The sequence below is a fragment of the Odontesthes bonariensis genome, chromosome 9 (assembly GCF_027942865.1).
Source record: "Odontesthes bonariensis isolate fOdoBon6 chromosome 9, fOdoBon6.hap1, whole genome shotgun sequence".
In the NCBI taxonomy this organism is placed as follows: domain Eukaryota; kingdom Metazoa; phylum Chordata; class Actinopteri; order Atheriniformes; family Atherinopsidae; genus Odontesthes; species Odontesthes bonariensis.
In genome coordinates, this window is record NC_134514.1 from 22,222,683 (window position 1) to 22,241,300 (window position 18,618).

General features: G+C 42.9%; 6 non-coding genes across 6 annotated transcripts; all 6 read right to left on the reverse strand.

The window, feature by feature from the left end:
* Nucleotides 1–442: 442 nt before the first annotated feature.
* On the reverse strand, nucleotides 443–516 carry trnai-aau (transfer RNA isoleucine (anticodon AAU)). Its single transcript has one exon. It is a non-coding gene; the product is annotated as a tRNA-Ile (tRNA).
* A 429-nt stretch (nucleotides 517–945) lies between these two features.
* trnar-ucu (transfer RNA arginine (anticodon UCU)) lies at nucleotides 946–1,018 on the reverse strand. Its single transcript has one exon. It is a non-coding gene; the product is annotated as a tRNA-Arg (tRNA).
* A 631-nt stretch (nucleotides 1,019–1,649) lies between these two features.
* On the reverse strand, nucleotides 1,650–1,723 carry trnai-aau (transfer RNA isoleucine (anticodon AAU)). The gene has a single exon. It is a non-coding gene; the product is annotated as a tRNA-Ile (tRNA).
* A 429-nt stretch (nucleotides 1,724–2,152) lies between these two features.
* Nucleotides 2,153–2,225, reverse strand: trnar-ucg (transfer RNA arginine (anticodon UCG)). The gene has a single exon. It is a non-coding gene; the product is annotated as a tRNA-Arg (tRNA).
* Nucleotides 2,226–2,856: 631 nt separating this feature from the next.
* trnai-aau (transfer RNA isoleucine (anticodon AAU)) lies at nucleotides 2,857–2,930 on the reverse strand. The gene has a single exon. It is a non-coding gene; the product is annotated as a tRNA-Ile (tRNA).
* A 965-nt stretch (nucleotides 2,931–3,895) lies between these two features.
* trnar-ucg (transfer RNA arginine (anticodon UCG)) lies at nucleotides 3,896–3,968 on the reverse strand. The gene has a single exon. It is a non-coding gene; the product is annotated as a tRNA-Arg (tRNA).
* Nucleotides 3,969–18,618: the final 14,650 nt, after the last annotated feature.

An 18,618-nucleotide genomic window follows, 5' to 3' on the forward strand; every position in this document is an offset into this window, starting at 1 on the left:
CAGTCTCCCTGGGGAAGTTTGTGACAGGGTGCTGGACTGAAGTATCAGGCGGAAAGTAGAGTCTCAGATTCAGGAAGAATAGTTTGGTTTTGTCCCTAGTGGTGGATCACTGAAACAGCTCCTTATGTTTGCTAAGAAACACAAGGGTGCCTGGGCCAAACCAGTCTAAATGCGTTTTATAGACTTGGAGAAGTCTTACAACCATATCCCTTGTGATGTCCTGTGGTAGCTTGGGAACCGGTGCAGGACAAGCAGCAGAAAATATATTTATGCATGAATGAGTGTTGCCATTAGAGCTGAGTTTAAAAGATTTGGATGCTTAAACAGCACTGAATGCTGCAACTGGTTTAAGTGCAAAGAATATTTGCAAGGTTCTTCAAAAGTGATGTGTTCTGGAAAGGTCTTTACACATCTGATTTTGCTGTTGATGTTTGTGGAGTCTTGGCCAGTATGGGGATTGAACCCATGACCTTGGTGTTATTAGCACCACGCTCTGACCAGCTGAGCTAACCGGCCTATTTTTGGGGTGCCCTAACAGCAAATTTGTTCCAGAATTGAAGCCAGTGGACGGCCCGCGAAAGCTTTCACTTTAAATTCTATGACCTACTGTTACAGTCTCAATAAGAATGCTAAAATTAAAGCAGATCCAGCACTGAAAAGAGGGACACTTTGTTCTCTTGTATTAGGGGAGTTTGAAGAAATAGTGTTTGCATGCACACTACATTGTGGCAGTATAAGGAAGCCAAGAGCGTCGCGTAACATCAGTTTGATTTTAAGAGTAACAGACCCTCCTTGGACTTAAATAGCATGCTTTTAAGAGGATTTCTTCTAGAACTAGCGAAGCTTTTTCCAGCTTCCTCCATGATGTTATTTGATGAGTACTCAGTTCAGTGCTCTTGAAGGCATAATTTCTATGCAGTAATGACAGCATCCAGCTCAACTGCACAACCACGAAGGGACTCAAACCCTCAATCTTCTGATCAGAAGTCAGACGCCTTATCCATTAGGCCACGTGGTCGCTAATGTGTGCAAACTGATTGTCATCTCATCGTAACTGGGACAACACTGGTGTTGCACAACCGTCTCAATTGACATGCCTGCGCAACATAATGTGAAAGTAGCAGAAAGTGCCACCGGATTTGCAGATCGGGCTGGTATCCCCCAAAAGGTGTGTTCATGCTAAAGGGGTATCTCGCTTTTCAGTCTCCCTGGGGAAGTTTGTGACAGGGTGCTGGACTGAAGTATCAGGCGGAAAGTAGAGTCTCAGATTCAGGAAGAATAGTTTGGTTTTGTCCCTAGTGGTGGATCACTGAAACAGCTCCTTACGTTTGCTAAGAAACAAAGGGTGCTTGGGTGCCTGGGCCAAACCAGTCTAAATGCGTTTTATAGACTTGGAGAAGTCTTACAACCATATCCCTTGTGATGTCCTGTGTTAGCTTGGGAACCGGTGCAGGACAAGCAGCAGAAAATATATTTATGCATGAATGAGTGTTGCCATTAGAGCTGAGTTTAAAAGATTTGGATGCTTAAACAGCACTGAATGCTGCAACTGGTTTAAGTGCAAAGAATATTTGCAAGGTTCTTCAAAAGTGATGTGTTCTGGAAAGGTCTTTACACATCTGATTTTGCTGTTGATGTTTGTGGAGTCTTGGCCAGTATGGGGATTGAAACCATGACCTTGGCGTTATTAGCACCACGCTCTGACCAGCTGAGCTAACCGGCCTATTTTTGGGGTGCCCTAACAGCAAATTTGTTCCAGAATTGAAGCCAGTGGACGGCCCGCGAAAGCTTTCACTTTAAATTCTATGACCTACTGTTACAGTCTCAATAAGAATGCTAAAATTAAAGCAGATCCAACACTGAAAAGAGGGACACTTTGTTCTCTTGTATTAGGGGAGTTTGAAGAAATAGTGTTTGCATGCACACTACATTGTGGCAGTATGGGGAAGCCAAGAGCGTCGCGTAACATCAGTTTGATTTTAAGAGTAACAGACCCTCCTTGGACTTAAATAGCATGCTTTTAAGAGGATTTCTTCTAGAACTAGCAAAGCTTTTCCCAGCTTCCTCCATGATGTTATACGATGAGTACTCAGTTCAGTGCTCTTGAAGGCACAATTTCAATGCAGTAATGACAGCATCCAGCTCAACTGCACAACCACAAAGGGACTCGAACCCTCAATCTTCTGATCCGAAGTCAGACGCCTTATCCATTAGGCCACGTGGTCTCTAATGTGTGCAAACTGATTGTCATCTCATCGTAACTGGGACAACACTGGTGTTGCACAACCGTCTCAATTGACATGCCTGCGCAACATAATGTGAAAGTAGCAGAAAGTGCCACTGGATTTGCAGATCGGGCTGGTATCCCCCAAAAGGTGTGTTCATGCTAAAGGGGTATCTAGCTTTTCAGTCTCCCTGGGAAAGTTTGTGACAGGATGCTGGACTGAAGTGTCAGGCGGAAAGTAGAGTCTCAGATTCAGGAAGAATAGTTTGGTTTTGTCCCTAGTGGTGGATCACTGAAACAGCTCCTTACGTTTGCTAAGAAACAAAGGGTGCTTGGGTGCCTGGGCCAAACCAGTCTAAATGCGTTTTATAGACTTGGAGAAGTCTTACAACCATATCCCTTGTGATGTCCTGTGTTAGTTTGGGAACCGGTGCAGGACAAGCAGCAGAAAATATATTGATGCATGAATGAGTGTTGCCATTAGAGCTGAGTTTAAAAGATTTGGATGCTTAAACAGCACTGAATAATGCAACTGGTTTAAGTGCAAAGAATATTTGCAAGGTTCTTCAAAAGTGATGTGTTCTGGAAAGGTCTTTACACATCTGATTTTGCTGTTGATGTTTGTGGAGTCTTGGCCAGTATGGGGACTGAACCCATGACCTTGGTGTTATTAGCACCATGCTCTGACCAGCTGAGCTAACCGGCCTATTTTTGGGGTGCCCTAACAGCAAATTTATTCCAGAATTGAAGCCATTGGACGGCCCGCGAAAGCTTTCACTTTAAATTCTATGACCTACTGTTACAGTCTCTATAGGAATGCTAAAATTAAAGCAGATCCAGCACTGAAAAAAGGGACACTTTGTTCTCTTGTATTACGGGAGTTTGAAGAAATAGTGTTCGCATGCACACTACATAGTGGCAGTATGGGGAAGCCAAGAGCGTCGCGTAACATCAGTTTGATTTTAAGAGTAACAGACCCTCCTTGGACTTAAATAGCATGCTTTTAAGATGATTTCTGCGAGAACTAGCGAAGCTTTTTCCAGCTTCCTCCATGATGTTATTTGATGAGTACTTGGTTCAGTGCTCTTGAAGGCATAATTTCTATGCAGTAATGACAGCATCCAGCTCAACTGCACAACCACAAAGGGACTCGAATCCTCAATCTTCTGATCCAAAGTCAGACGCCTTATCCATTAGGCCACGTTATTAGCACCATGCTCTGACCAGCTGAGCTAACCTGCCTATTTTTGGGGTGCCCTAACAGCAAATTTGTTCCAGAATTGAAGCCATTGGACGGCCCGCGAAAGCTTTCACTTTAAATTCTATGACCTACTGTTACAGTCTCTATAGGAATGCTAAAATTAAAGCAGATCCAGCACTGAAAAAAGGGACACTTTGTTTTCTTGTATTAGGCGAGTTTGAAGAAATAGTGTTCGCATGCACACTACATAGTGGCAGTATGGGGAAGCCAAGAGCGTCGCGTAACATCAGTTTTATTTTAAGAGTAACAGACCCTCCTTGGACTTAAATAGCATGCTTTTAAGAGGATTTCTGCGAGAACTAGCGAAGCTTTTTCCAGCTTCCTCCATGATGTTATTTGATGAGTACTTGGTTCAGTGCTCTTGAAGGCACAATTTCTATGCAGTAATGACAGCATCCAGCTCAACTGCACAACCACGAAGGGACTCGAACCCTCAATCTTCTGATCCGAAGTCAGACGCCTTATCCATTAGGCCACGTGGTCTCTAGTGTGTTCAAACTGATTGTCATCTCATCGTAACTGGGACAACACTGGTGTTGCACAACCGTCTCAATTGACATGCATGCTCAGCATAATGTGAAAGTAGCAGAAAGTGCCACTGGATTTGCAGATCGGGCTGGTATCCCCCAAAAGGTGTGTTCATGCTAAAGGGGTATCTAGCTTTTCAGTCTCCCTGGGGAAGTTTGTGACAGGGTGCTGGACTGAAGTGTCAGGCGGAAAGTAGAGTCTCAGATTCAGGAAGAATAGTTTGGTTTTGTCCCTAGTGGTGGATCACTGAAACAGCTCCTTACGTTTGCTAAGAAACACAAGGGTGCCTGGGCCAAACCAGTCTAAATGCGTTTTATAGACTTGGAGAAGTCTTACAACTATATCCTTTTTGCTGTCCTGTGTTAGCTTGGGAACCGGTGCAGGACAAGCAGCACAAAATATATTGATGCATGAATGAGTGTTGCCATCAGAGCTGAGTTTAAAAGATTTGGATGCTTAAACAGCACTGAATGCTGCAACTGGTTTAAGTGCAAAGAATATTTGCAAGGTTCTTCAAAAGTGATGTGTTCTGGAAAGGTCTTTACACATCTGATTTTGCTGTTGATGTTTGTGGAATCTTGGCCAGTATGGGGATTGAACCCATGACCTTGGCATTATTAGGCAACGCAAAGCAAGGCATCTCTATCTATATAGCGCATTTCATACCACAGGCAACTCAATGTGCTTTACATAAAGACGAGGCATTTAAAAGATAAAAATTAAAACACAGTTAAAAGCAATCAAAGAAGAGGGGGAAAAATAAAAATATAAAAAAATAATCATTTATTAATTAATTTAAAAGTGAAGAGTGCAGATAAAATACTTTCAGGTGTCATATGCACAGCTTAATAGAACTGTTTTCAGCCTGGATTTAAACATTGTCAGAATTGAGGCCTGTCTCACATCTTCTGGAAGACTGTTCCAGATTTTAGGAGCATAAAACTGAAACACAGCCTCACCTTGTTTAGTCCTGACTCTGGGCACCAGCAGGAGACCCCTCCCAGAGGTTCTCAGAGCCCGAGTTGGTTCACATAGCTCTAACATGTCAGAGATTTACTTTGGCGCTTGACCATAAAGAGACTTGTACACAAGCAGAGCTGTTTTAAAGTCTATTCTCTGAGTGACAGGAAGCCAGTGCAGAGACCTGAGCACTGGACTAATATGGTTGTATTTCCTGGTTCTAGTCAGGACTCGAGCAGCAGCATTCTGGATGTACTGCAGCTGTCTTACAGCCCGTTTAGAGAGCCCAGTGAGCAGGCCGTTACAGTCGTCTAACCTGCTGGAGACAAATGCATGGATCAGTCTCTCTAAGTCTGGTTTAGACACTATTCCTTTGATTTTGGCAATGTTTTTAGATGGTAAAAAGCTGCTGATGTTACTGATTTAATGTGGCTGTTAAAGTTCAGGTCTGAGTCCAATATTACCCCGAGATTTCTAACTTGATTATTAGGTTTAAGAGAGAGAGACTCAAGGTAACTGATAACACTTTCTCTTTGTTTCTGTGGGCCACAGACAATGATTTCAGTTTTGTCTGAGTTTAGCTGGAGAAAATTGTTTTGCATCCACACACTGATCTGTTCGATGCAGCAACACAGTGTATCTACAGTCCTGTGTTCTCCTGCTGTCAGTGACACGTAGATCTGAGTGTCATCTGCATAGTCGTGGTAGGACACATTATAGCTGCGTATTAGCTGGCCTAATGGAAGCATGTACAGATATAACAGCACGGGTCCCAGGATTGACCCCTGGGGAACCCCACAGGTCATAGCCATTTGGTCTGAGACACAGTTACCAATTTCAACAAAATATTTCCTGTCCTCCAGATAGGACTTGAATCAGTTTAATGCACGACCAGAGATTCCCACCCAGTCTTCTAACCTCTGTAATAAGACCGTATGGTCAACTGTGTCAAAGGCAGCACTCAGGTCAAACTGAACTAAAACTGTGACTTTACTTGCATCTGTGTTCAGGCGGATGTCATTTGTCACCTTGATCAGAGCTGTCTCAGTGCTGTGGTGGGGCCTAAAGCCTGATTGGAAAGTATCAAAAGCATTGTTAGACAGGAGAAAATCACTAAACTGTTGGTATACAACTTTTTCTAGGACTTTGCCTAAGAATGGCAGGTTTGATATGGACCGGTAGTTGTTCAGGACTGTGGCATCAAGATTGCTCTTCTTTAGAAGGGGCTTAATGACAGCAGTTTTTAAGGCCTTTGGAAATGTTCCAGTCTGGAGTGAGATGTTGACTAGATGAGCGAGTTGTGGTAACAAACTGCTCAGCACAGACTTTAGGAATCTAGTGGGCAACTCATCAAGGCAGCACGTTGATGAACTCAGACTGCAGATGGTCTCTTCGACTGTTTTGTCAGTGACGGGTGTGAAATGTGTCATCTCTAGGTGTCTAGCTGGCTGCAGAGTAGTTATTTGTATTGTGGAAATTATTGCATTCTTAATGCCTTGAACTTTGTCATTAAAAAATGTTGCAAACTCATTACACTTGGATGTAGAAATGAGTTCTAAAGGCAGTGAAACTGGAGGCTTTGTTAATCTGTTTACTGTAGCAAACAGGACACGAGAGTTGTTACTGCAGTTTTTGATGATTTCAGAAAAATAACTCTCTCTTGTTCTACGCAAAGTCTGGTTGAACACACATAGCTTTTCTTTGTAAGTCTCATAATGAACCTGGAGCTTTGACTTGCGCCATTTCCGTTCGGCTCTCTGGCACTCCCTTTTCTGTGCCCTAACCGACTCTTCTTTCCTCCATGGCGCCCTTTGCCTACTTTTAACCATTCTAACCTTGACAGGAGCACTGGTATCCAAAACATTTAAGAGACTTGATGTGTAAGAGTTCAACAGATCATCAACATTAAAACACGGGGTGTTCTCAAACCTAATCATTTACATAAACTGTGTCCCTGTTCTGTCATTTATGAGTCTTCCCCAAACAACTGCAGACCCGGCTGCTGGTTTGAGTGTAACAGACAGGTCGAAGAAAACACAGAAATTATCAGATAAAGCAACATCGACGACATCCACGTTTGAAATAACAACACCCCTTGAAATGAGCACATCTAGAGTGTGCCCTCTGTTGTGGGTGGGCTCAGTCACATACTGAGTTAGACCAAACATTTCAAAGACAGCAGTGAGCTCTTTAGCTTCCTTGTTATGGGCTACATCCACATGCACATTCAAGTCCCCTGTTATGACTAAACAGTCAAAAGCAGTGCACACAATTGTTACAAACTGAACGCAAGTGCTGATGCAATATTACATCATCTATTAGACATCTCAGTCTTATCTGATGCAGTCTGTCAGTAACGTTGCCAGGTACTTTGATTGTTCAGATGACAGTAACAGTTTTCAGGGATGCACTTTCGTTGGACACAAGATTATATCCAGGGTGAAAGATGTACTTTTATGCTTGACTTATTCCAACATGGATGGGAAGTCTTAAAACTACAATAGATGGCATTATACCGACTGACAAGTTTGCATGCCAACTCTATTCCCTAAGAAAGACCCTGAGATATTAATGGTTTATTCTGGATCCATCTATTTTGCCACGTTCATACAAGAAGGACAAAGTATTTCATGCTTATTACGTAACAACAGAAATCAAGAGAAGAGAAGGCAGCAACTAAAACCGTCAGATAAGGGCTTGCTCCGGGATTCTTTCTGGTGATATAACAGGATCAGATTGGATTTGAGAATGACAGGGAGTGTGACACTGGGAGTAGGTGGAGTGTGGGAATGGTTGAACTCCCACTAAAGAGGTGAAAAAGACTGAAAATGTGGATTTGATGAGAGATAAAATGACAGGAGTGCATTGTAAAGTGGGGATTACAAACACCCTCTAGTGTTCATGGACTTTTTTTTAATTCACTGAGGGATTAACTCTGTACAGCACAGGTTATAATATCAGTTTAACAATGAATATCTGTTCAGATGGAATTATTTTACCCAACACATTATAGCCTGGTTGTTTCTGTACCAGTGTGTGGCATACCTACGATATGATGATTGGCAGCCCTGTGCAGGGGTAATAAAGCAGCTCTTTCCTGTCTGTCAGAGTATAGAGCTCACATTCACTGGCCGCCAATGGACACAGCTTGGTTTGGTTTTCTGAAGAGGACATATAAAAAAATCCTGTTTCTTTTGTAATCATCCCAAAGCCCTATTTGATATTTTAATCCTGTCTCACCTTACCCCAGAGTCTCAAAATTGAGTACTCCAGAAATCTGGAAAAAACAACACAATAGTTTACATTTGGCTAAATCTAAAAGTACATTTTTCCACCGAGAATGTTTTTGTTTTTGTGGAATAACTAAAAAGTCCACATCAAATGTTTTACAATTACTCATGCCCAATCCAAAAAGGAGCCACTCACAGTCACAGTTGGATCCCAAACTAGATTCCAAACCAGATAAACAACAGAAAACCTTTTTTCAATGGGCTCTCTATGCACTCACTGATTCTGCCCAGTTGACTTTTGTACAATGCATAAAAGACCTTACTTCAGGGGCATTTCACGCTCACACAACTTACACCTCGCAGAAATACCAGAGGTGTCTTTATCTGAGCACTGACCCTGTGCAGCATTTTCACGTCATTTGCATCTGGTTGTAATTATATCAGCACAGAGAGAAAATGAAGCCTATACATTGGAACTCGGCTCACCTCGTGCCCTCATCTTAAACTGAGGCACGGGGGAGATTAGGAGACATGCAGGGGAGAGGATGAGGTGAGATAGTGCCCCTATGCCAAACTGTACACCAGAAAACTGATCTTAGAGATAATAAAGATCTAAAACACTGATGTTCAGGTTTCAAGCCGGTAACTTTGACTCATAACAACCTCCTCAATGCAGCGGGCATTAAAGGAAAACCCTGAATGGATTTGACATGTGGAGGAGTAAGAGATAGGGTGAGTGAAAAAGCAGGAAGAAAAAAAGACAAGGCTTTTAGTGTTTGCAGTGAGACTTGTCAGCGGTCTTATGTTGTCTGTGTCATGGAGAGAGTTGTGTACACAAATATATACACCACTCTGACCTGTTCTTTTTCAAAGCTTGAGTTTTTTTCCTTTTTCTGTTTTAAATTTTCTCCTCATGCTCAGGTACCTTTGGCTCAGGTACCTTTGCAGTTAAAAGTCTTGCAATCTTCGAGAAAAAGAGCAAAGAAAATTTTGTGTATTCATACAAATAAAAGCTACCTGGCTGCTGACTGCAATATAAACCATGAAATGTGAAATGATTCAAGGCTGCATCAACTTGCAATAATTTAATTATTTCTATTTGGCAGTCTAGCTTGAACAATGAAAATAAACACAAAGACTACACTAAAAATAAAAACTCCCAAGTAAAAACTCAATCCAAAAAGGTACGCACACTCACACAAAGACCATCATTTTCTTGGGTACATATGATCCAATATACATTTCTGTGTAGAGCTGCATTAATATTTATTAATATATATCAATATATATATATATATGTTGTAGAGTTTGCAACATAAAGTCTTTTCCAGCACATCCCAAAGGTGCTCAGTGGGGTTAAGGTCTTGAAACTAAGGCCTCGTGCACCACTCTTTTACCATTGGATACCATTTCACCTGATGGATCCTGTCATTTTCCTGTTGAAATATGCCCGTGCCATTGGTGAAGGGAAAAAAAATCTACTGATGGAAAAACCTGGTCATCTCAGAAAATTTAAGTAGTCACCTGACCCCAACTTTGGTCAAATAAAGTTGCTGAACTTGGATTTTTACGAAGTGAAGCAACCCCAGATCATAACACTGCCCCTGCAGGCTTTTCCAGTTTGCACTTGGCGTGATGGGTCTAGCACTTCATCCCCCACTCTTCTTACCTCTTCTTATAATAATTTGACCCCTCTGAAACAGAGTAACATGTTTTCCACCACCACGGGATGTGTCTTCCAAAATGTTGTTTAAAGAATGAGAAGCTCCTCACAACATAAGTTAGAATAAATTGAATAAGTTGTTACCAGCTGAAATGTATTCATCATTTCAGTACTTTTCCAATAGGAGGCTCTTACCCGTTTATCCAGGTGTTGACTTTGGCCAGTCAGTGTATTTGGTTGTTTGATAGCTGTGGTCACGCAATGTGTACTCCATGTATAAATACTAGCCTTACATCCCTTCATTAGATATGTTAAAGGCCTACAGAAAGCTGACACTACACCCAATACATAATGATAATACATACACAGAGGAACAATAATGATCATTGGACTCTACACCAAAACATTTCATAAACGCATGAAATTTGCGATTTTGAATTTGCCGCTTGGAAATCCTTCCTGGAATTCCAGACTGGGGGCGGGGCTTCCGTGTGACGTCACAGGTGCCATGGGTTTTCCTGGCTGCCGCTATTAGTATGCTTGTTGAGTGGTGAAGGCAATAAAACGTTGGGTTCAGTGCAGTTTTTATTGCGAGTAGATGTACGAAGTGCTGTGGGTGCGTGTGTTGCCCTCAGCAGCAGCAGCTCACACCACCGGGGACAGAGGAAGCAGAGAGACCCGCGGTCTTGTGTCTGTCTCCCTGTTCGCCTGCCTCCTCTCTGGTGAAATCAGCCGGAGCCATCCCGCCGTGTTCAGCTCCCTGCGGTGCGGACGCTCAGGGGGAATCCACTTGGCGGAGAGCGGACACACCGCCGGATGGTTGCCCTGGTCAGCCGGCAGAGCGATCATCAAGAGCCCCGTCGTGTGTCCACGTCGGGGCTCTTGATGATCGCTCTGCCGAGATTTCCACTCTCCACCTGGCGGAGAGTGTGTCCGCTCTCCGCCAGGTGGATTCCCCCTGAGCGTCCGCACCGCAGGGAGCTGAACACGGCGGGATGGCTCCGGCTGATTTCACCAGAGAGGAGGCAGGCGGACAGGGAGACACAGACACAAGACCGCGGGTCTCTCTGCTTCCTCTGTCCCCGGTGGTGTGAGCTGCTGCTGCTGAGGGCAACACACGCACTTCGTACATCTACTCGCAATAAAAATTGCACTGAACCCAACGTTTTATATTTCCAAGCGACGTCCCACAGACATCGAAATTTGCCGTGAAGAAGCTGTCCAGGTCTGGCAAACTGCTGCTTCGCTACTAGAACTACTGGTGATTGTTCCAGCAGCTGGCACTCGCGACATCACGCACCTGTCGTTCCAGTTTGCCAAATTCGAGTCAAATGTGGTGATAGTTTATTGGGCCTAATCAGGACTATCCAGGGGCCTAAAATTATTTTAAAATCATAAAAAAAATTCCATGGTATATAAGGAATCGATCTGCTATTTCAGTTTTGTGCAAAAATCACCTTTCTGTAGGCCTTTAAAAAACATAGCTTCTTACATCAGCATGTTTTTTTTTTGTACTAATTTTTTATTGATTTTCACAAGCAAATATCAATACAACAGACAAGAGCACAGCTATTGCACCTACCCTCCCTCCCCCCACCACTCTACACGGGAATATATTAACACTTACAACAGTTCACAAACAGTTATACAGACAAGTTCGTTAGATTTTCTTCAGTAACAAGTCTTTAACTCTGGTAATTCCATTGTACCAAGTTTGCATCGTCCTTGGTTTGGCACCATTTGTCTTTGCAGAAGAAAGTTCAAGATAAAGAATGTCCAGAAACATATGCAGCCAGTGTTGCAACGATAAATTGTGGGGGGGTAGCCAAACCTGTACAATCATTTTCTTGGCCACGGTCAGACCGGCAAGCCAAAGTTTTCTAGACCTTTCACTCATACAAATTTGAGAGTCATCACCCAGAAGGTGTAGAGCAGGGTCCATGGGCAGTTTAAAGTCACTTAAATCTGACAGACTCCGTACAACAATTTTCCAAAAATTATAAATCTTGGGGCAGTCCCAAATTATATGCATAAAGGTCCCTACTGTATTTTGGGAGCAAAACACAAGGTAGGTGTAAGGTATGCTCTGTGAGCTATCTTCATATGAATAAATTGGTGATTAGGGTTATGTAAGGCGCCACAAATGTTTTCCCAGCTCGTCTCCCAACTTATCTCTACATCAGCATGTTTTTAAATTCTTTTTTTTCTTTATCATGTGTCGTTCAGTGAACTTATTCAATAACTGATGTAAGCACACAGGCCTCTGGCATGGTCCCTTCTATGAATCTGTGGCGTGCGTTCTTTGCATTTAGCTCATTCGGTGAAATGTACAGTAGGTTCAACAATGAAAAGATCGTGAGTATGATCTCTGCTCAGGGCACCATCTTTCTTCCCACACAGAAGACAAATGGTGTCTTGCCGAATCACAAAAGGAGAAACTTCATAGATAACCATATCTCTAATCTCATAGATGCACACAAAGCTGGAAAATGGTCACATCTCCCACACTGTAGGAAATTTCATCGAGCCAGAAGCAGTGAGGGAGCAATGCACTGACTCGCGTCATCTTGTGCAATTTCATGTGATCTTGTCATGAATGAGATGAAAACGATATGTAGAATGTTGTACAACAGCTCTCTGAAACTTTAGAAACATGCTGTAGTCAGAAAAACAACAAACCAATGCTGAGGGTTGAATGAGCCTGAGAAAAAAAAAAGACAGAAAAAATAAAGGATGGGGAGATGGGCTCAGCACCAAGGTCTCAGGTGTCATTTTCTCCTCCGAACATTGGAACAAGTTAATCTGGGTTAAATCAGACTAAAATTTCTATAAACAGGGCCTAGTGTAAACATTTAAAGAAAGATAGAAGTAGAAGAACCATCCCTAGAAAGTTCTAGTATGCAGGAGCTTGGAAGACAGTGGCTACCACAGATTGATTAAATATGATGACTGTCATCATACCGGAGCTGCCTCAGAAAACAGAGACGTCTCTTGCCTTTCTTGAGGGGACTGGTGCTATTGACCCAGTCCAGGTTATTTTCAATGAGCATGCTGAGATGTTTTTGGTAATTTACCATCTCAACACTGAACCCTCAGATGGAAACAGAGTTGCTTGGTGACCTGAACTTCCTCAGATCCATGACATGATCCTTAAGGCGCTAGCATGGTTGACGCGTCTGTCACGGCGGTGTCACACCGTGACGTCAAAATGACGTTTCAGGCATGGCGCTTCCCTTGAAAAGACGGCGCAGCGCGGTGTCGTGCACCAGTCGATTTTTGTAACTTGGCGGCGCCACCAACGAAAAACCGGATGGACCGTTGTGAGACCAGGCTCAGTGAGGAGGTGCGTTTGTACAGACAGCTGTACGAAACTGCAGTGAAACAGCACAGGGAGCACGTAAACTCCCAAAACTCGTTGGCAGAGATTGGCAGAACTTTGGGGAAAGAGGGAGAGTTCTGTAAGAATGTGTGGAAGAAGCTACGGGACAGATACGTGAAGGCAAAGAAGAGGGCAGAGACTCTGTTGATGCCGGGGGCTTCAAACCTTCACCTCTTTTGACTGAATTAAAAAATTAAAATGATCCGAATACTGCAGCAGTATCATTAATTACAGTATTCCTGCTCTTGACAGCGGCATTGTTTTCTTCTCCACTTTCTTCGTTGTAGAGTAGTTAGCGGTAACCTTAACGTAGCAGCGTGTCGTGGAAATTTTGTCTGAACTCCCTATTAAGATTTTGCTTACCTTCCTATTACATCTGATGAGAAGTGAAATATAGACTTTCAATGTTTCTGCCGGCCATTCACATGTTTATTTTCTTCTGCAAAAGAGGTCAGTCCTCACCAGTCAGCGTTCATGGTGAAGAAAGAACCAGGACAATGTAAAAACGATGCATTTATACAGGAGGAAGGGTTTGATTCTTTCAAGTGTGTATTCTTCAACTGTCTCCTTGCCACACACCCCCCGGGGACGGTCTCACACTTTGGGGAGATGCAGAATCTGGGACAATGGTCATTTAAATGATTATTGTCTCTGTGTTAATCAGCAGACACATGGTCTGCAGATATTGGGTTTACAACAAGGTGTCATCTAAGAGACAAAAGGTTAGCATACATTGAATGTACCATAACACAGCGCCACCTCTGTGACGGAGAGCCCCAGTACTGCTGACCACTCTGATAAAGTCCAACTTTATCGCCGTCAACTTCTCCACCAGTGGAGCCAGCCTGGAGAAGTGAACAACACACAATTTTCACAGTGTCCGCTGGTCCAGGTAGGCATAGATGCGATGAAGCGGGAAGATGATGACATCTTCAACTCCAAGTCTGAGCTGGTAGGCAAACTCAAGGGGGTTCAGAAGTGGTTCTACCATGAGTTGGAGCTGGTCCAGAATGTGTCTCTCCAGGGTCTTCGTGACATGTGGTCTTTATGTGAGTGCCACAGGTCTGTAATCCTTTGCGCTACTGGGATGGGTATCTTCTACACAGCCATGCTTGTGTCAACTATCCTCTGTTGATTCAGAAGATGATCAACAGTGAAGGACACTGAAGAAGTGACAGCTGGGGGAGGAGGAAAGTGCAGTCATGGGTGGGAGCAGGCCTCTCACAGGAGTTTGAGGGGTCGTGAGGAGGGGGATGGCAGCTGTTGTTCAGAAAGTGGGGTGGTCAATCTCCCATTTGGAGGGTTAGCGGTTGGATCCCTCACTTCCAAAGTCCACATGTCCAAGAGTCCTTGGGGAAGACACTGAACCCCACATTTCCCCAGATTTATTCATCATTGTGTGAGTATATGAAAAAAAAAACTTTGTGTGGTTAACCACACTCAATCGCACTTTCTCCTGAAACTTATGTAAGAATGGTATCCTCCATGGCTTTGATTGAGGATTGAGTCTGTCATCAGTTACATACCATGTTCTTACTGTGGGGCCTGTTTTTTTTAATATAATGGAACCAAAGCCTTTTAAAAAAATTAACATTACTGTTCAGCTCAGAATACAATCACTCAGTTGCAATGCATTTTCTAATCTTTTGATAGTGAAGTTCCATGTGAAGTTGCACATGGGTCAACGCACTTCTATTATATAGTTAGAATACAGATATGAGACTGATATAAAACAATGTCTACTTGTTTGTTGGGCCTTTTGATGGGCTGACTCATTTTAGTTTACAGAGTGGTCTGGTTCATGTTTGCTTGGCACAGTGGCAGAGTTGGAGGGAGGAATGTAGCCTCTACTAAAATAGAAGAAAACCATCTTCTGGTGATGCAATAGATGTGTTGCTTAAATGAGTTCTCAGCTGGCTTGCAAAGTTAGCCATGGGTACATGTATGTTCAAGAGTCACAGTTTATTTTAGAGTTGAAAAAGAAAGAGTGTGAACTTAGTGGCTGAAGTCATGATCTCACCTGTGTTGCGGTCCTTGTTCTCTCTTACAAATAACTCCAGAATTATTACAATTCAAGGGATAGTATCATACCACAGGATACGTATGGAGGCCTGTGAAGTACATTCCTAGGTTAACAAACTGACTGCTGCGGCCACCAAGTAGAAGTTAGCAGTCATGATCGTGTATACAGGGTAGAATGTAACAGTAACCACCCATAAACCACTAAAACAAGCTAGATTTATTTGAGAGCTTCCTCAGATGGAACCTCAATTCAACAACAAAATGGTTAACAGAGCATTTTAAAGACTCTAATCGGCTAAAGTGTCTGTATCATGAGATGTCAACAGAGCCACTCTTGGCTCATCTATGTCAGAATTATGGTTTCTTTAATGCCTTACTGACAGCTCGACTTCAGATGAATTATCAGAGGTTTTCCAAATCCGCTCCATTTTTAGGCTTTCCGCTTAAGAATAAAGTTATTCATATTCGCTGAACCTGTCTGGGCCAGTTTATGTGAATGAAATATCACTCAGATCTCCATTAAGCATGTGCATGTGCTTGTAAATATTCTACGTGTCTGCACGCTTGTTTTCTCAGCTTGTCAGGTGATGCGTTTTTAGGAGAGCTGCCACTTTGAAGAAAATTAATCAGCCAGAGCATACCCTGTCAACATTCAGTAATGCACTTTGCTGTGTTCTTGATGCTATCAAGTTGGCAAAGCAAACCTGCGAATTCTTAGTGGAAATTTTGATCGCACTCAGTTCTCCTCATAAAAACTGTCAACAAGTTTTTTTTTCCAAATTTCACAGCTGTTGGAGAACCTTAAGGATTAAGAACAACATTGATTTTGTAGAAGAACTTTATTGAAGAGATTTTCATCCAGATTCAGGTTTGACTCTTCTTCAGATCCACCCCCCTCTTTCTTTCAGGATAAGCACTTATGAGTCACGATGTATGTTCACCTGTAGGAGAGTTTCAGTTTACGTGGGCTACAGTGTTCTGGCTTGCTGATTCACAACATGTGTCTCAATTGTTTCTTTTGACCTGATACAGCTCTGTGCAGGACGTGTTTCCACAGGGAGGTGCAGTAAGGACTTAGTATTGCTCCAGCGTGCCTATGAGCAGCGAGGCCCAAGTCCATAGGGAGACTCAATCTGTCATGGTCCATCAGTGAATCCAGCCAGGGCTGTATTCCTTACAGCTAAATGGAGCAGTTAGTGAGCAGGACTGAGCTGCTACATGCTAACTTAGCATGTAAACGACACCTTTTTTTACGACTTTCCTCATTTATGATATCTATAGTTTCATCATATCTTTGTAGTGTCACTTTTCTTTAACACCCATGAAAATGTCGTGTTTAAAGCCATCTTTTCAGATACTTTGGTCCAGTTTTCATCTTTGTGAATTACGTTTTTACTTGCAGCTGCTCTGCTCACCTTTCTTTCTTTATTTCTTCTGCTTGATATTTTGCAGTCACTTCCCTGCTCCCGTAGGTGAGAATTTATCAGACAGCTGCTCATGTCCACATGCTTTGTTACACTGTTAACACATAATAAGGCCACGCGCTCACGTAAACATCAAAGGCCATCCTTGTTCAGTCGAGGAAATGTCCTCTGTGTTGTTGCTTTGAACACATTCACCTTTATTGTGACTGGTGTGAGGAGATGGAGTGTTCCTGGGACGACGTGTCAATACTGAACCCACTGCAAATCCAAAACTCACACAAAACACGTATGCACTTTTACACACACACAAACCTATATATACAGCCAAGGTCTTGGCACGTCTGAAAAGAACTCTTTGATGGTGCGGCCCTCGTTCCTCATTTGCCGTTTTAGTTGGCATTGAGTTCTCCTGTGGTCCTCTGGCCCCTGCACACACACACACACACACACACAAATGCACGCACACAAAGTCGCGAAAGCTTAATGGAGTCTGCAGGGAGTCAAACTGCTCTCACCTGTTGTCTCTGGCAGCCTTAGAGGAGACGATTAGCGCCCAGCACTGACAATCTGCTCTTTGTTCCCCTCTTTCTCCCTCTCTGCCATCTCATACTTACAGTCTGTTGCTTCTGCTGCTCATTGCTCCGTCCTTTGCCTGGTCTTCTGCTTCTTCTGTTTCTACCTCTTAGAGTCTCTCTGTCACTCTTTGTCTGTGTGTCCATCCAGTCTGCTGACTATTTCTGTCTCCCTCCCTCATTCCTTTCACTCTCCCTGCTTCTATCCATCTCAAATGCCCTTGTGACCATGAGGGCAGCGTGTGGAAAACAGTTGAGCACTTTATCACAGGTCATCGGCATAATCCCCCGCAAACACGCTTTCGTGAGGGCACCGCACGCATGTGCTGCAGTGGTATCATCACTGGGCAGTCACAATGACTGAAGCCAGATTTAACTCTGTTTAATTTGCATTGATATCGAGACGTGGAGGTCAAATGTTTTAAACATTAGAAAGGATGTACACTACACACTACTGGGATACAGAATACAGCACATGTTCCACTCTGAATGCATTAGCAAGTATTAGTTAGGCCCGTTCATCATTTACTGGAATCTGATGGTGTAACGGAGCAGTGCACAAGCCTCAGACCGCCCAATGTGACATTTCCACAGAGTGGATGACTGATATACAGCTGTGTAAAGTGAACTTTGTGACTAGAGGGTATGACCTTTGTGAGATCTGTATGGGTGAGTCGAGCAAAAGCTCCCTGGTACGTAGAAAACGTAGTGAACAGCACTGATAGGGGGAATCAGGTGCAAATGCATGCTGCTCATCATCATAATATCAGCTGCATTTAAAGACAAAAAAAGCTACAACTGAGAACAGAAAACTCCGCCATGTTAAATGTTGTGAAGTGAAGCCTCGTAATATGTTCTTGTAATTCCTGTTTATTACAAATGTAACAGATCAGATGGTTTCTCTGAATGAACCATCAGGAAACCATAATCAGATAATACTTGCAGGTGATTAGGTCCACCAGTCAAACAGTCAAATGAAAAAAATCAGACCCAGTTTAAAAGAACATTTTTTACCTGTTAAAAAAACTGTTAAAACTGACTGTTTTTTTTAGTTTTTTCACTGAAGAAAAGCCTTCGCTGTGATCTGTCCTCTTATTTCGAGGAGGACATTTTCTATAGTTCTGATGTGACTAATACCTCTTTGCATGCATCTTCAGAGCTGCCATTGTTTGCTCACTGTCACATCTAAAACCCACAGCTGCCAGTCAAAGATGCTGATTGGTTCAAAACAACTGTGCCTCAGACACATACACATGGCTTAAACCTACAAGATGGATTATATTGCGATTGTGTTTGAGATCTTAAAATCTGATGCGAATCAAGCTTTGGGTCAACTTAAGAATATAGGCTCAAAC